The sequence below is a fragment of the Pituophis catenifer genome, unplaced genomic scaffold (assembly GCF_029215685.1).
Source record: "Pituophis catenifer annectens isolate HBS135680 unplaced genomic scaffold, rPitCat1.0.hap2 SCAF_10, whole genome shotgun sequence".
In the NCBI taxonomy this organism is placed as follows: Eukaryota; Metazoa; Chordata; class Lepidosauria; order Squamata; family Colubridae; genus Pituophis; species Pituophis catenifer.
Genome location: NW_027256890.1, coordinates 8,264,517 through 8,283,070, shown reverse-complemented (window position 1 = coordinate 8,283,070; position 18,554 = coordinate 8,264,517).

Sequence of the window (18,554 nt, the reverse complement as noted above, 5' to 3'; positions counted from 1 at the left end):
ATGACAGAAAGCTGGCTGGGTGACTGAGTCAGTCACCAGGAGACTGGGAGTTCTAGTCCCACATTGGGCATGAAAACCAGCTAGGTGACTTTGGGCCAATCACCAGGAGGCTGAGAGTTCTAGTCCCGCCTTAGGCATGAAAGCCAGCTGGGTGACTCTGGGCCAATCACCAGGAGACTGGGATTTCTAGTCCCACATTGGGCATGAAAGCCACTTAGGTGACTTCGGGCCAATCACCAGGAGATTGGGAGTTCTAGTCCTGCCTAAGGCATGAAAGCCAGTTAGGTGACTTTGGGCCAATCACCAGGAGACTGGGAGTTCTAGTCCCATCTTAAGCATGAAAGCCAGTTGGGTGACTTTGGGTCAATCACTAGGAGACTGAGAGTTCTAGTCCCATTTTGGGCATGAAAGCCAGCTAGGTGACTTTGGGCTAATCACCAGGAGATTGGGAGTTCTAGTCCCACTTTAGGCCTGAAAAATGACTGGGTGACTTTGGGCCAATCCCTCTCTCTCTCTCTCTCTCTCTCAACCCAAATCACCTCACAGAGCTGGTGTTGTGAGGTAAATGAGGAAGGTGTATTAGATTATGTTCGCTACCTTGAATTATTTGTAAAAATAAAGGCTCATATACAAATAAATAATGAAATAAATAAACGTGATCATCTGGACCAGCTGATATCTTTTCAAGGTTGTCCCTTGGCTGAGCCTGCCAGTGCACCAAAGAGCTTTCCTTGGGCAATTCGCTCCCTTGCTGTTTTCTGTCAAAAACTCTTTCTTATTTCCAGCTTTCAATCTCTTTGCTTGTAGGAGTAAATTTCATTTACTTGTATGAGTAAAGGAAGAGACACATGCACGTCAGAAAACACTCTTATCGCAACCACCTTGAGCAGAAAAAACAGGGCAGAATTCTTCCATAGCGGAAGCCGATCCATTCCTGTAAATTCTGAATTTGGCCAAAAACCCATCTGGTAAAGAGGGATCCATCATCCGGCTGCCAAATAAAATTAAATCCGAACGAGGAATGAGAGGGCAGTGGTGAAATCCTCTGCAGTTTGCCACCGGTTTGCACATGTGAGGTGCATGCCAAACACACTCAGTGTGTGCCAAATGCACAGAAAAAGGAGGCTTAACAAGATAAGTAGAAGAGCGAGGGGGGAACAGCTGTGCCGCGTGATTTAGATTTAGCGAATATGAATCACGCGGCACAGCTGATCGACGGAAATACCAGTTCGGGCGAACCTTTTTTTTTTTTTTTACGACTGCTTCACCCGAACTGGGAGCTTTTATGACTACCGTTTCTCCGAAACCGGTGCGAACCGGTAACATTTCACCCCTGTAAGAGGGGTAATTCAGTGGTGGGATTCAGCCGGTTCGCACCACTTTGGGAGAACCAGTTGTTAACTTTCTGAGCAGTTTGGTGAACTGGCTGTTGGAAGAAATAATTAGGGCAGAGAACCGGTTGTTAAATTATTTGAATCCCACCACTGGGCTAATTCCATGGCAGAAGACAGAAGGAAGCCAAACAGAAATCTTTGTAAGAAAAGGAAAGGCTGGCTGGGGGAAAAAAAAAAAAATCAATGGATTTCAATTTCTTTAAAATGGAACACGCATGTTAGAACATGTTTCCTATGTGGTTATTATGCAAGACGTGTGTTCACGCTAGCAGGCTGGGCAGTGACACGATTTTGCCATCCAAATAAAACAAGAACGAAATGGCCGAAAAACGAGATCTCACACCGAAAGCCAAACATTGTTTGCGACTGAAAGCTTGTGTGACCAAGGAACCACAGGGCACTAAAATGCATAATGCTAAAACTCACGGTTTGCTTAACTACAGTGTATCGAAGAAGACAAGCTGGATTGCTGTGCACATTACCAGTGGCTTCAACCTTGATTTGCTGTGAATTGTTTTTATTAACGCTTTGGGGAAGATCCGAGGGCTTGGCGAACAAAGTTTAAATGTGAGTAATAAACCAGAACAGTTTTGCGCGCGCTATTATGTATGTATGTATGTATGTATGTATGTATGTATGTATGTATGTATGTATAGGTCTTTGGTTATTTGGGTTCTCCCGCGTAAAATTGGAAGTGTCTTGGCGACATTTCGACGAAGTCTCATTCGTCATCTTCAGGCTGGTGCTTTCGGCTTCGTGCTTCCAGGAGCAATGGAAGACGGGAGAAAACCCGAATAACCAAAGACCTACATACAAACACCCGCAAAAACCTCAGAAATATATATAAAGGCACGTGGCCCATTTTTTCTCTACTGAGTTTCATGGAGACCTCATAGTCTTTGACATATGGCCACAATTAAGCCCAAAATTTCAGTAGCCAAGCAGTTGTCAAAAGAGAGTTTTGTCCCATTTTACGACCTTCCTTGATACAGTTGTTAAGTGCAGTTCTTAAGTATGAATGTGGTTGTTAAGTGAATCTGGCTTCCCCATTGACTTTGTTGTTGTTGTTGTTGTTGTTAGTTGCAAAGTTGTGTCCAACCCATCGCGACCCCATGGACAACCAGGCCTTCCTGTCCTCTACCATCCTCTGGAGTCCATTGAAGCTCCCGCCGACTGCTTCAGTGACTCCATCCAGCCACCTCGTTCTCTGCCGTCCCCTTCTTCTTTTGCCCTCAATCGGACACTTGGCAACTGACTCGTATTTATGACGGTTGCAGTGTCAGGTGATCCCCTTTTGCGACGTTCTGACAACAACCTCAGTGGGGAAGCCAGATTCACTTAACAACCGGGTTACTCACTTCACACTGGCAGTGATTCGCCTAACAACGGTGGCAAGAAAGGCCAGACGATGGGACAAAATTTCCTCTTAACATCTGTCTTGCTTAGCAACAGAAATGTTGGGGCACAATTGTGGTCGTAAGTTGAAGGCTTCCTGTATGGCATTCGACATTTCCAAAACTAGATTCCTTACAAAAGCTGTTTTTTTCTTTCTTTCTGGAAATTAGGAATTGCATTTCCCTCTAATCAAAATTAAAGGGCTCGGTGGCTCAGACACTGAGCTTGTTGATCGAAAGGTAGGCAGTTCAGCGGTTCGAATCCCTAGTGCCGTGTAACAGGGTGAGCTCCCGTGACTTGTCCCAGCTTCTGCCAACCTAGCAGTTTGAAAGCCCGTAAACAAAAAATCCAAGTAGAAAAATAGGGACCACTTTTGGTGGGAAGGAAACAGCGTTCTGTGTGCCTTTGGTGTTAAGTCATGTCAGCCACATGACCACGGAGACGCCTTCAGACAGCGCTGGCTCTTCGGCTTTGAAACAGAGATGAGCAGCGCCCTCTAGAGTCGGGAACGACTGGCACAGATGTTCAAGGGGAACCTTTACCTTTACTAGTCAAAATAAAAAAATAAAAATCTGGGAAGGAACTCCAATGTTGTCAGCGGATTTACCCCCAGCAAGAATCAGAAGTCGTTTTTGGGAAACACGGTGATTATATTATTAATTTTGCAAAAGGCTTCCATTTTTAAAACGTAGACGTAGGATGGCTTGAGCGTTACAGTCCCACCACATCATTTCTTTTTAAGGGGAAGGAAAACAAAAAAAAAAAAAAAAAAAGAGGAAAAGGCTCATTGTAATTCAAGAGGCGTCGGGCAAAACACACCAAACACCCAGCACAAAAACATATTTACCCGTAAAGCTGTTTCATTGAGCTTCCCTTCACTTCAGATATCTGTTGAGGTGACCAAACACATTTTGACAATGAAAAAAGGGAAGGCCAGAATGGGGAGGGGGTGGAGGATGACAACAACGAAAGGGGGAGGATTAAAAAAACAGCTTGGCGCAGCGTTTTTTATCACAAACCGTCAGTGTTCTCGGTGCTCCCATCGATAAAGCAACTTTTAGCTAGATTGCAACTCGGCGTTTTATGGCCCTCGCAATTCTGCAGGGGGAGGTCATTTCCAGCTTAGGGTGCACCCCCGTTTCCCCCGTGCATCCCAATTCCACTAGCCCAAAAACACAGCGTGAGGTTTATTAAAAACACCAGCAAGCTTCAAAAACAATTCATTTGGCTGAGTCAGGTCAAAAGCAGGTTAAAGAGAGGGCACTGCGAATCACGGGCAAGAGTTTTAACAGAAGCCTTTAACAACAGGTGATCTATACCCAGTGTGCAAAACTTTCCAGAAGTGCCTGCAAACAACACGGGATAATTAGCAGGGAGAAACCCCAAAGGGGAATGGCCTTTGATTATTTCTATTTTTGTGTACATTTTGTTGTTGTGAGTTGCAAAGTCATGTCCGACCCATCGCGACCCCATGGACAATGTTCCTCCAGGCCTTCCTGTCCTCTCCCATCCTCTGGAGTCCATTTAAGCTCACGCCGACTGCTTAGGTGACTCCATCCAGCCACATAACAGCAGTAAAATGAAGAGCAGAATCGAGATGGAAAGGAGGACACCAGGTGATCCCCTCGTGCTCTTCTCCGCCATGAAGGACCAATTTGATGGATGAAGAGGAATATCAATCCTTAATGCCACGCAAGCAAGCTTTTTTACTAATTTACAGGTGGTCCTTCGACTTACGACCATAACTGAGCCCAAAATTTCTGTTGTTAAGCGAGACATTTGTTAAGTGAGTTTTACCCCGTTTTACAATCTTTCTTGCCGCAGTTGTTAAGTGAATCACTGCAATTAATAAGTTAGTAAGGTAAAGGTAATGGTTCCCCTCGCACATATGTGCTAGTTGTTCCCGACTCTAGGGGGCAGTGCTCATCTCCGTTTCAAAGCCAAAGAGTCAACGCTGTCGGAAGACGTCTCCGTTGTCATGTGGCCAGCATGAGTCACCGCCAAAGAACACTGTTACCTTCCCTACCTACAACACCGGAACGCTGTTCCCTTCCCACCAAAGGTGGTCCCTATTTTTCTACTTGCATTTTTTACCTGCTTTCGAAGTGCTAGGTTGGCAGAAGCTGGGACAAGTCACGGGAGCTCACCCCTTTAGGCGGCACTAGGGATTCAAACTGCTGAACTGCCGACCTTTCGATCAACAAGCTCAGCATCTTAGCCACCGCGTCCCTGATAAGTTAGTAACCTGGCTGTTAAGTGAATCTGGCTTCCTCACTGACTTTACTTGTCAGAAGGTCGCAAAAGTGAATTCACATTTTAACAGCCTTGAGCTCCTGAACCCAGGACATCAAACTAAGAAATATAGCAACCTTTCTATTTTATTTTACGTTTTAAAGGGGGCTCATTTCTTCCTCATTGCAGCTCCCAAATAAAATTCTTTCAAAGGAACGATACCCTTCCACTTAAAACAACCACCAATTTTCTCATTTGCTCAAGGCAACCACGAACAAAATTTGTTTTGAAACAACGACTTAAAAACTTAGAACAAAGTTTTCTAAGCAACTTAGAACTAAGGAGGAATTTCCTGACAGTGAGAACAATTCATCAGTAGAACAACTTGCCTCCAGAAGTTGTGGATGCTCCAACACTGGAAGTTTTTAAGATGATGTTGGATAACCATTTGTCTGAAGTGTGTAGGGTTTTCTGCCTAAGCAGGGGGTTGGACTAGAAGACCTCCAAGGTCCCTTCCAACCAGGGTGGATTTGATTTCAATCGAGCTGATTTAAATCACAATTTAAATCATGATTTAAATCACTGGTAAAAAGGCTTGATTTAAATTAACTCAATTTAAATCATAATTTTTAAAGAGCAACTGTCATCTCTGCTACTCCTTTGACCCACTGTTGACACACGGATAGTCCCAGTGTTGCAGAATATACAGCCTCGTGCTACATAACTAAGCTCCATTTCATGCTGAATGAACTAAATTATTTATATATCTTAAATAGAAAACTATCTTACGATAGATTTTTACCCCAAGTTTTTTTATTAAAATAAATTCAATTTAAATAAAAAAAATCTGATTTTTTTTTATTTTTTTTTTAAAAATCATTGATTTTTATCCACCCTTCTTCCACCTCTGTTATTCTATTCTAAAAAGGGAGAAAATAATCCTCTCCGTTTCCACACACCCCCCCGTCTCCCTTTTTTGTAATAAAACCTGAAATTGTCATTCTAGAAGCAATATTTTTTATAAACACCACTGTCGACCTATTGATGCTGGCCCATCATCCCTCCCTATTTAAAAGGACTATTTAAGAATTGTTCCAGATCAAGAAATGTGTTTGCTTGTTTGCATAAGGGTAGCATGGGGGGGGGGGTCCGTGTGCATATGAATTCTGAAATCAATACCAAAAACGCATCTCTATTTGGGCTGATTATCTTGGCAGGAGGGATATTGATTAGAGTATAATGGTCTCAACTTTACTGCTGTGAATATCTCATTGGGGGGGAGGAGGTGCGGGTGTGAAAGCCCCCACCCCATTTGTGAATGTGTGTGTGTGTGTGTGTGTGTGTGTGGACAGAGTCATTTAGGCAATGAGAAGGAGCACAACATCACCACTTTAGGGCATTGCTCATCTTCGATACCACATTTGAAATGACAATTATAAAGTCAGAAACTACAACTCCACAGTCAAAGAGGACCAATAATGGAAAGTTATAAAAAAAATAATTTAATTTAATTAATTAAATTTATATTCCGCCCCTCTCCGAAGACTCAGGGCGGCTGAGACTCAAAGATGTTGAGACTCTAGAAAGAGTGCAGAGAAGAGCAACCAGGATGATTAGGGGACTGGAGAATGAAACATATGAAGAACGGTTGCACGAACTGGACATGGCTCGTCTAGTGAAGAGAAGGACCAGGGGAAACATGATAGCAGTCTTCCAATATTTGAGGGGCTGCCACAGAGAGGAGGAGGGGGTCAAGCTATTTTCCAAAGGCCAGACAAGGAATAATGGATGGAAACTGATCAAGGAGAGATTCAACCTGGAAATAAGGAGGAATTTTCTGGCAGTGAGAACAATCAACCGATGGAACAGAAGTTGCCTTCAGAAGTTGTGGGAGCTTCATCCCTGGAGGCTTTCAAGAAGAGATTGGACTGCCATTTGTCAGAGATGGCATAGGGTCTCCTGCTTGGGTGGGGGGTTGGACTAGATGACCTACAAGGTCCCTTCCAACTCAGTTAATCTGAATCTATCTAAGATGATCAAAGGCTGGAGACTAAAACATATGAAGAACGGTTGCAGGAACTGGGCATGGCTAGTCTAGTGAAGAGAAGGACCAGGGGAGACAGGAGAGGAGTCTTCCAATATTTGAGGGGCTGCCACAGAGAGGAAGAGAGGGTCAGGCTATCTTCCAAAGCACCTGAAGGCCAGACAAAGAATAATGGATGGAAACTGACCAAGGAGAGATTCAACCTACAAATAAGGAGGAATTTTCTGGCAGTGAGAACAATCGACCGATGGAACAGAAGTTGCCTTCAGAAGTTGTGGGAGCTTCATCACTGGAGGCTTTCAAGAAGAGACTAGACAGCCTCTGTCAGAAACTGTGTAGGGTCTCCTACTTGGGCTTGGGGGTTTGACTAGATGACCTACAAGGTCCCTTCAACTCTTGTTATTCTGTTAAACATCAGTCAACTTTATTTGTTAACACAGTTCAGGGTGCATACTAACGACAAACTGTTATTCAGCAGTAAGAGAATCCAAGGGGAATACAGGTGGCCCATGGCTTACAGCAGTTCATTGAGTGACCATTCAAAGTTACAACGGCGCTGGAAAAAAGTGACTGAGGGCCATTTTTCATACTTGCGACCACTGCAGCATCCCCAAGAGGGCTTGATCAAAATCCGAACACTTGGCAACAGGTTCACATTTATGACGGTCGCAGCGATCCCCCCTTTGCGACCTTCAGACAAGCACAATCGACGGGGAAGCAAGATTCACTTAACAACGGGGCTACCAACTAATCCACTGCAGTGATTCACTTAACAACGGTGGCAAGAAAGGTCGTAAAATGAGGCAAAACTCACTTAACCAATGTCTCGCTTAGCAACAGAAATTTTGGGCTCTGTTGTAGTCATACATCAAGGACAGAGGTGGGTTTCAGCAGGTTCTGACCAGTTCTGGAGAACCGGTAGCGGAAATTTTGAGTAGTTCAGAGAACCGGTAAATACCACCTCTGACTGGCCCCGCCCCCATCTATTCTCTGTCTCCTGAGTCTCAGCTGATCGGGAGGAAATTTTGCAATATCCTTCTCTTGGAGTGGGGAGGGAATGGAGATTTTGCAGTATCCTTCCCCTGCCACACCCATCAAGCCACGCCACCAAGCAATGCCACATCCACCAAGCCACGCCCACAGAACCGGTAGTAAAAAAATTAGAATCCCACCACTGATCAAGGACTACCTATAATCTCGGTGACATTAATCCTAACTCACCAAGGCCAACATTTTGTCTCTCTCTCTCTCTCTCTCTCTCTCTTTTTTAAAGACTCTTAATCAAGCAGATTTACCTGCGTGACAAGTCCTAATTTATCCAACAGGCTGCTTAATCACGGCACCTTTAAAATCTGCCGGCCGTAATGATAATCTAATTATATTCTAGATGAGCTATTTTTGCCCTGTCTGCTACGAAATTAATTTGGTGAATCCAACCTTGGCTATCAAAAACAGCAAAATAAAACAGAGGGCTGGGCATCACTTACACAAACCCAGTTTAAAGTTAGCTTGTTTAAAATAAGGAGGAAAAATAAGAGATATAAACTGACCCAATACATTGACAGGAAAGTGAATTTATGCTGATTTGGAAGAGATTTCTTTTCCAAAAAAACAAACAAACCCCAATTTGGCTAAAGATAGGGAAGCTATTTTAGGTCCCTTGTTTAAGCGAACAACAATTTTAGTTAAATTTAGGAGAGGCATCATTGTTGCAGAGATGCAGTAATAAAATATATAACTTTCCTTTTCCTGCTTGCTATGCAGCTTTTTACTGTGCCATTATGGTTAAAAAATCAGAGGGGGGGGGAGATTTGAAATGGCTTTTAAAGAAATCTGCAAACCTCAGAGCATTTCAAAATTAATCTTGGTTGCTTTTTGCCAACTTAAACCTAGGGCTGTTTTTATAAGGAAATGATGTCCTTCAATTAGGGTGTCTTTTTCTTTCTTTTTCTTCTTCTTTTTAAAGGAAAGCATTCAGAATCTCTTTAACTTACTGCAGTGAAGAGGCAGTGAACTCTGGTTTCATTTCTTAACAGCCGGCATTCTTTAAATTAGACTTTAAATTAAAGTCACAATGGAATTCACTGGTGTTTTTATATATGTGTGAACCAGAGGTGGTACTCAGCCGGTTCGTGTCAGTTCATGCGAACCGTTGGCAGAAATTTGGCCAAGGTCGCCGAACCGGTAGTGATGGCTGGCTGGCTACGCCCTTGAACGGGTCCCCTGATCGCCGCTCACTCGCCCCGCCCATCATGTTCTTCGCGCACGCGCATTCCATTGGACTTGCAAGTCCAATGGGAGGGGCATGCGCGATGAAAATGGTGGCGACGGCAGCAGCTTTTTCCGGGACCTCCGGTACTTTTCAGTGGCCTGGGAGGCTTCTTTGTCAGCCACTTTCCAGCAGTGGTGGCTGGCTGGAGGGCCGCTGAAAACTCCGGTTAGATTGCTCTCCCCCTATCTCTCTGTATCTTGGATTTCCAAGACCAGGCGAGGAGTGATGGAGAGGGGAGGGCAAAGGGCAGGGCGCAGCCAGTGATGGGACAGGGAGCCGCAGCAAAGGGCCAAAGCCGCATGCGGCTCTGGAGCCGCGGGTTGCTTACACCCGATCTAGCACAACATTGATCCACAAACATTGGCCAATAAGATCTTTGAACAGAACCCCACGTTTATCGGATACTTCCTGTAATCAAACTTCTCTCTGTGTGACATTTGCACAAAAATTATTGTTACAAAAATGACACCGTGCCGTCTACCGACCAGTGATGCTTCCGTAAGGATGGGGGGGAGCGCGTGTGGGGAAAAGGAATATGTCATTTCCCTTAGCAAGAACACAATTTCTTCACAGCGTCCGAAGCAGCTGCGTCACGTGCATAGCTACACAAAGAAATATGAAGGCCGGCAAATGAGAGATTGGAGATTACAAATCGCTCCAACACATTTTTCTGATAGATTTCTCACGACCAAATCCAGTCACTTGCAGAAAACAAATTGCAAACAAGACGCACCGGCTCGGATTTCTGTAATTGTGATACGGTTGCCTACACCCTGTCTCCACAGGGAAACAGCCCAGGAATTTTAAAGAACGGGAGCGATAGAACAGGACACGCCGGGGAGACGGAATCTGGTACGAGCAAAAGTTTAGGATAGGAATAGGTATGGGGATGGGGGATGGGGGATGGGGGATGGGAATAGGAATGGGAATAGGAACAGGAAAGAATAGAATAGAATGGAATGGAATGGAATGGAATGGAATGGAATGCAGTGGAATAGGAAAGAATAGGAAAGGATAGGAATAGGAATAGGAATAGGAATAGGAATAGGAATAGGAATAGGAATAGGAATAGAATAGAATAGAATAGAATAGAATAGAATAGAATAGAATAGAATAAGGAATGGGAATGGGAATGGGAATGGGAATGGAATAGAATAGAATAGAATAGAATAGAATAGAATAGAATAGAATAGAATAGAATAGAATAGAATAGAATAGAATAGAATAGAATAGAATAGAATAGAATAGAATAGAATAGAATTTGGAAGGGGCCTTGGAGGTCTTCTAGTCCAGCCCCCTGATCAAGCAGGAGACCCTATACCATCTCAGACAAGTGACTGTCCAATCTTTTCTTTAAAACCTCCAGTGATGGAGCGCCCACGATTTCTGGTGGCAAGCTGTTCCACTGGTTAACTGTCCTCACTTGTTAGGAAGCTTCTCTTTAATTTCAGGTTGCTTCTCTCTTTGATCAGTTTCCAACCATTGTTTCTTGTCCTGCCCTCTGGTGCTTTGGAGAATAATTTGACACAGACCCCCTTCTTGGTGGCAGCCCCTCAAGTACTGGAAGACTGCTATCATGTCAACCCTAATTCTTCTTTTCTTTAGACCAGCTGAACCCAAAATCCTGCAGCCCTTCTTCATACGGTTTAGCCCCCAGGCCTCTCTGATCATCTTAGTTGCTCTTCTCTGAACTTTTTCCAAACTCTCAAAAGTTATTCCCTATGCTCTGGGACGATAATGCAAAAATTTACAACTACTGTTTAGGATATGCTCTGTCCATCAAGAACTAACTATGTTTTGCAAATAAAATAAAATAAAATAATGAAAATGAAACACATTTTTTGCACTTGGCAAAAAATTTGGATTGGCTAAATCAGGAGCAAGCAGGGAAGCAATACGAAATTCAGGCCATCCTCCGTGTAATTCTCCAGCTCACTTGAGGCCAGCTGTGCCCACCGTTCCAAGTATCCTCAGACAACCCAAATCCTCTTCGAAGAGTCCTCGACTTACAATCCATTCATTTAGCGACTGAAGCTGCAATGGCAGTAATCTATTGCCAGGCCTCCTGTTTATGACCGTCACTGATCACGGTGACGTGATCAAAATTTCGGTGCTTGGCAACTGGCATGTATTTATGACGGTGGTAGCATCCCAGGCAGGGGTGAAATGCTCCCGGTTCGGACCGGATTGCCCAATCCGGTAGCGATGGTGGCGGGTGGTTCGGAGAACTGGTGGCAAAAATCCCTGCGCTCCCCCCCCATGCCCAGCTGAGCCACACGATCATCAGAGGCTTTTTTTTTTTTTTACTTTTAAAAGCATTTTTTCTACAACCTCTTCCGATGAAAAAATGCTTTTAAAAGTTAAAAAAAACAGCCTCTGATGATCGTGCAGTTCAGCTGGGATCGTCAGAGGCTTTTCAAAGCATTTTTCTCTGCAACCTCGAAGAGGTGGTTAAAAAAAAATGCTTTGAAAAGTCTCTGACGATCCCAGCTGAGTTGCCTGATCCTCAGAGAGACATTTTTTTAAAAGCCTCTCTGACGAGCCCAGCTGCCTGATTGTCAGAGAGGCTTTTCAAAGCATTTTTTTCTGCAACCTCGAAGAGGTGGTTAAAAAAATGCTTTGAAAAGTCTCTGACGATCCCAGCTGAGTTGCCTGATCGGCAGAGGCTTTTCAAAGCATTAGAAAAAATGCTTTGAAAAGTTGTTTTAAAAAATGGCCACGCCCACCCAGTCACATTACCCCCCAAGCCACGCCCACAATAACAAATTTTACATTTCACCCCGATCCCAGGGTCACGCAATCACCAGTTGCGACCTTCCTAACCCGCTTCTGATCAGCAAAATCAACAGGCGAATCCAAATTCACTTAATGATTGCACCATTCATTTAACCATTCATTTAAATGGGCCTGGTGGCGCAGCTGGCTAATAGCCTGTTATTAACATTCAGCTGCCTGCAATTACTGCAAGTTCCAATCTCACCAGGCTCAAGGTCGACTCAGCCTTCCATCCTTTCTAAGGTAGGTAAAATGAGGACCCAGATTGTGGGGGCAATAAGCTGACTTTGTATAAATATACAAAAGGATGAAGGCTATTGCTTAGCACATTGTAAGCCGCCCTGAGTCTCCGGAGAAGGGCGGCATATAAATCAAATAATAATAATAAAAAAAACCACTGCAGTGATTCGCTCAACAACCATGGCCAAAAAAAAAAAAAGTCATAAAATCGTGTGGGATTCACTTAACAACCCACCTTGCTTAGCAAGAGAAATTCTGGTCCCCCTTGAGTTGAGTTGATATTTTGGGAAAAGTGCAAAGAAGAGCAACTAAGATGATTAAAGGCCTGGAGACTAAAACATACGAAGAACAGTTGCAGGATTTGGGTTTGGCTAGTTTAGAGAAAAGAAGGACTGGCGGGACGGGATAGCAGTATTCCAGGATTTGAGAGGCTGCCCCAAAGAAGAGGGGGTCAATTTATTTTCCAAAGCATCAGAAGGGCACGACAAGAAACAATGGATGGAAACTCTCAGCCCCATTCTCAGCCCCAGTCACCTCACAGGGTTGTTGTTCTTGGGGAAAATTACAGGGTTTTTAAATTCAGCCAAATTATTTAATTCGTTTTTATTTTATTTTAAATTTTTGTATTTATCTGTTTTTATTTTGTGGCTGTTCACCGCCCTGAGTCCTTCGGGAGAAGGGCAGTATAGAAATTTAATAAAATAAAATACAATAAAAAAAATAGGAAGTACAAAGTGTATTAGCTATGTTCGCCTCCTTGAGTTATTTGTAAAAAATAAATAGAGGTGGGATGTAAACCAACAATCATTCTCCCCAGTTAAACACTGGATGTTACAGGTAGGAAAAGGATACCGCTCAGAGCCTTGGTGGCACAGCAGACTAAAGCCCTGTTAAGTGACACCAGCTGCCTGCAATTACTGCGAGTTCAAATCTCACCAGGCTCAAGGTTGACTCAGCCTTCCATCCTTTCGAGGTAGGTAAAATGAGGACCTGGTTTGTGGGGGCAATAAGCTGACTTTGTATAAAAAAGAACACCGCTTGGGGGGGGGCGAAAGCCCTACTAAGCAGGTATATACAAAAAGTATGAAGGCTATTGCTTAACGCATTGTAAGCCACCCTGAGTCTCCGGAGAAAGGGCAGCATATAAATCGAACCAATAAATAAATTGGTTTTATTATTGTGTTTTTATTATTGTGAGCCGCCCTGAGTCCATTGGGAGATAGGGCGGTATATAAGCCGAATAAAATAAAATAAAATAAAATAAAATAAAATAATAAAATAAAATAAAATAAAATAATAAAATAAAATAAAATAAAATAAAATAAAATAAAATAAAATAAAATAAAATAAAATAAAAAATAAAAAAAGAAAAGCCTTGGTAGTACAGTAGTTTAATGCACCCTGTTATTAACACAGCTGCCTGCAATTTCTGCAGGTTCGAATCTTACCAGGCTCAAGGTTGACTCAGCCTTCCATCCTTTCTAAGGTAGGTGAAATGAGGACCCAGTTTGTGGGGGCAATAAGCTGACTTTGTATAAATATACAAAAGTATGAAGGCTATTGCTTAGAGCATTGTAAGCCGCCCTGAATCTCCGGAGAAGGGCGGCATATAAATCAAATTAAAAAAAAACAAAAAAACTTTCCCACAATTCCTGTTCTTGCAGACCTCCTCAAACTAAGCCCCCCCCTTCCCTTTGGAGGGTATCCCCCAAAATAAAAGTTTCTCTCAGGTCTTAGTTTCAACCCCAATCTCGCCGGAAGCCTAAAAAAGAGGGCAGCACCCTGTGCATTTGGCCACAATGCAATCAGGCCAAGGCAAAAGGCTGATAAAGACTTGGGGCTGCTATAACGAGGGAGTGCCTGAAATGGGCAGTAATAAAAAATATCCATCATCATCATCATCATCATCATCATCATCATCATCATCATGTTACCTAGTTTGATAATGAAACCTCTGCAAGAAAAGCATCAAGCTCAGAGAGCACCAAGCACCCCACACTCCTCCTCTCTGCAAATGTCACTCCTTTCTAATACTGATGACGTTACCTAGTTGGGTAATAAAACGTCTGCAAGCAAACGGCCTAATTCAAGAGAGCACCAAGGACCCCTACGAAATACAGGTAGTGCTCAGCTTACGGCAGTTCATTTAGTGACCATTCAAAGTTACAATGCTGCTGAAGAGTGGCTTACGACCATTTTCCACACTTAGGACCGTTCCATTGATCTCCACAGTCACATGATCAAAATTCAGAGGGTTTGGCAACCGATACATATTTACAACGGTTGCAGTATCCCCCCCCCCGGGGTCAACCTTCCGACAAGTCCAAGTTAATGGGGGAAGCCAGATTCACTTAATAACCATGTCACTAACTGAACTGCAGTGATTTTTTTTTTACTTTCTTACTTGGCAAGAAAGGTGGTAAAACAGGGTTAAAGCTCACTTAACAAATGCCTCCCTTAGCAACAGAAATGTTGGGTTCCAAATTGTGGTCGTAAGTCAAGGACTACACCTGTAATAATAATAATAATAATAATAATAATAATAATAATAATAATAATAATAATAATAATAATAATAATAATAAAAAATGGGCTCTGTAGGGTTAGGCCCGCTTACCTTCCTACCAACTTTGAAAGGTGAAAAAAGCATCCTTCATCACAAGGATCACTCTCTCTCTCTCTCTCTCTCTCTCTCTCTCTCTCTCTCTCTCTCTGCCTCTCTCTCTCTCTCACTCCCTCCCTCTCTCTGTCTCTCTCTCTCCCCTAGGGAAGCCAAGCCAGCCTTACAACTCAGTGCTTCTTCCCAAAGGACAGCGAACAAGACTGTCAAAGACACCACAATACCAATGAGGCTTAAACCCCCCCAACCCCATAAGAGGCCAGGAGACTCTAGACACCCCCCCCTTTCCGCCCAGAGAAGGGAGGTTGAACCCAGGACTTGGTAACCACGCCTAGCAGCCCCCATTTCCTTCCTCCCCCCCCATTCCCCACCTCAAATCCCAACCCACCACCAAGCCATCTTCCCTGTCAACTTCAGGCTACCCCTTGCCCAGATCCCTCTAGCAAATCAGGCTGCAAGCGAAGGAGAAGTTTAGGGAGCGCAGGTGGGGGATCCGGCAACGCCGGAGTAGCTTCTGCAGGGAACTGGGGGGGGGGGAGAAGACAGAGAGGAAAGGAGAAGCAGAGAAGAGACCCCCCCACCTCCACTCCCCATTTTTCTTTCCGGCCTCAAGGGACAGCCCCGCCTTCCTTCCTTTCTTCCTTCCCTCCCTCCCTCCTTCCTTCCTTCTTTCCTTCCTTCCTTTCCTCCTTCCTTCCTCCCCTCAATCCCTCCCTCCTTCCTTGCCTCCTTCCCTGCCTCCTTCCTTCTTTCCTTCCTTTCCTCCTTCCTTCCTCCCCTCCCTCCCTTCTTGCCTCCTTCCTTCCTTCTTTCCTTCCTTCCTTTCCTCCTTCCTTCCTCCCCTCCCTCCTTCCCTCCCTTCCTTTCCTTCCTTTTCCTTCCTTCCTTTCCTCCTTCCTTCCTCCCCTCCCTCCTTCCCTCCCTCCTTCCTTTCCTTCCTTGCCTCCTTCCTTCCTTCCTTTCCTCCTTCCTTCCTCCCCTCCCTCCCTCCTTCCCTGCCTCCTTCCTTTCCTTCCTTGCCTCCTTCCTTCCTCCACTCCCTCCCTCCCTCCTTCCTTCCTCCACTCCCTCCCTCCTTACCTGCCTCCTTCCTTCTTTCCTTCCTTCCTTTCCTCCTTCCTTCCTCCCCTCCCTCCCTCCTTCCCTGTCTCCTTCCTTCCTTCCTTGCCTCCTCCCTTCCTCCCCTTCCTCCCTCCTTCCTTGCCTCCTTCCTTCCTTCTTTCCTTGCCTCCTTCCTTCCTCCCCTCCTCCCTCCTTCCTTCCTTCCTTGCCTCCTTCCCTGCCTCCTTCCTTCCTTCCTTCCCTCCCTTCCTCCTTCCCTCCCTTCCTCCTTCCCCCACCCCCCTCCCCCATTGCCTTATCCAAGCGGACCCTCCGGAGCCTTTTCCAAAGGCAAAGCGGGGCGGGGCACCTCTCTCCACCGGACCCACCCACCCACCCCCAGCCCCCCACTGCAGGGTTCCCACGCGGCACAAAGCGGGGTCTGTTTAGAGCCCTTTTTGTGTAGCCAGGCCGGGTGGCGTTGCCGTCCATCCTCCCTTCCCTTCTCGCAACAATGCCAGCCGCGCGAGGGAAGAGAAGGATGCTCCTTCCAAAGAGGAGCCAAGCCAAAGCAGCCGCCGCCGCCGCAGCCTGGTGGTGGGAAGAGGGTGGGCGGGGGGCTTCAAGGCAAGCCTGGCTGGGGAAGGGGGGGAGGAGGGTGGGGACGCGAGGGGAGGAAGATGCAGACCTGGCCTCCGGCGGAGGAGCTGCGCTGCTCGGAGGAGGAGGAGGAGGAGGCCGCGGCGAGGACCGCTGAGCATCTTCCGCGCCCGCCGCGAGCGCTCTGCTCTGCCCTGCGCCGCGCGAGAGCCGGCGGGTTCCCACGAGCGCAAAGAGGAGGGGGAGGCAGGGGGCGGCGCCTGGCTGGCTCCACCCACCCCCTCACTCACTCACTCCCCCCCACTCATTCCCTCCCACTCACCGACCCCTCATTCGGTCCCACCCCCCACTCATTCACTCCCACCCCCCCCCTCATTCAGAACCACCCACCCCCCACTCATTCACACCCACCTACCCCGTACTCATTCCCTCCCACCCCCACCCACTCATTCCCCCCACCCCCCACCCACTCACTTGCTCCCACCCACCCCCCACTCATTCACACCCACCTACCCCGTACTCATTCCCTCCCACTCCCACCCACTCATTCCCCCCACCCCCCACCCACTCACTTGCTCCCACCCACCCCCCACTCATTCACACCCACCTACCCCGTACTCATTCCCCCCACCCCCACCCACTCATTCCCACCCACCCCCCACCCACTCGCTTGCTCCCACCCACCCCCCACTCATTCACACCCACCTACCCCGTACTCATTCCCTCCCACCCCCACCCATTCATTCCCTCCCACCACCCACCCCCCACTCATTCACACCCACCTACCCCGTACTCATTCCCTCCCACCCCCACCCACTCATTCCCCCCACCCCCCACCCACTCACTTGCTCCCACCCACCCCCCACTCATTCACACCCACCTACCCCGTACTCATTCCCCCCACCCCCACCCACTCATTCCCACCCACCCCCCACCCACTCACTTGCTCCCACCCACCCCCCACTCATTCACACCCACCTACCCCGTACTCATTCCCTCCCACCCCCACCCACTCATTTCCCCAACCCCCCACCCACTCCGACTCCCACCCCTCAGTGACTCCCACCCCCTCACTCATTCAGACCCACCCCACCCCACTCATTCCCTCCCACCCCCCTTCACTTGCTCCCCCCACCCCCCTCACTGACTCTCACCCACCCACCCCCACTCACTCCAGCCAAGGCTAGTCTGGGAAGAGCAGATTCCTATTATACACGCACATTCCTCCCCCTCCACGCACACACCCCCGTGGCTACTCAACCCCGGGGAAGCGCGAGGGTCTTCTTAACCAGGGGTTGCATTCCCGCGACCTTCCCTTTTCCCTTCCATGCGGAGGCACAGCAGCAGCTGCTGCCAACCCTTTGGAGCTGAGTTCCCACGACCCTCCTTGACTCTTTATTTTTCCCTCCTTTCCGCCCCCCCCCACGGGGAATTAATTCAGGGGAGTGGGGCTCCGCGTTGGAAACGGTCCTCTGGACGTGCCCCGCTGGGAGTGGGAAGGGGGCGTTGGCCGGAGGCGTGTGTGGAAGGGGGAGGGTGGGCTCAATTCAAGCCCCGGTTCGTTTCATCCATGGGGGTCTTCAACCCCTCCCTTTATGAGTGCGTGGCAAGGTCTCTGCGGTCAGGCCGGGCAGAGGGGAGGGGGGGCAGGCAAAGAAGGCAGAAGGGCGAAGAAGGGTTGCAGCTCGGATGCCAGCCGCCAACATCTGGGGCATCGCTGTGGCTCCTCTTTTTTTATAGACTTTGCAGCCGGGAGATTGCAAAGCTTGAGCAAAGGAAGGTCGTGCGAACCCAAAGCGTCTGCAGGGAAGGTGGGGAGGGAGGAGAAAGCACCGTTTGAATCGTGTTTTACAAGGGGGGGGAATAAATAATTAATAAATAAATAAATAAATAAATAAATAAATAAATAAATAAATAAATAAATAAATAAAATGGGGCAGA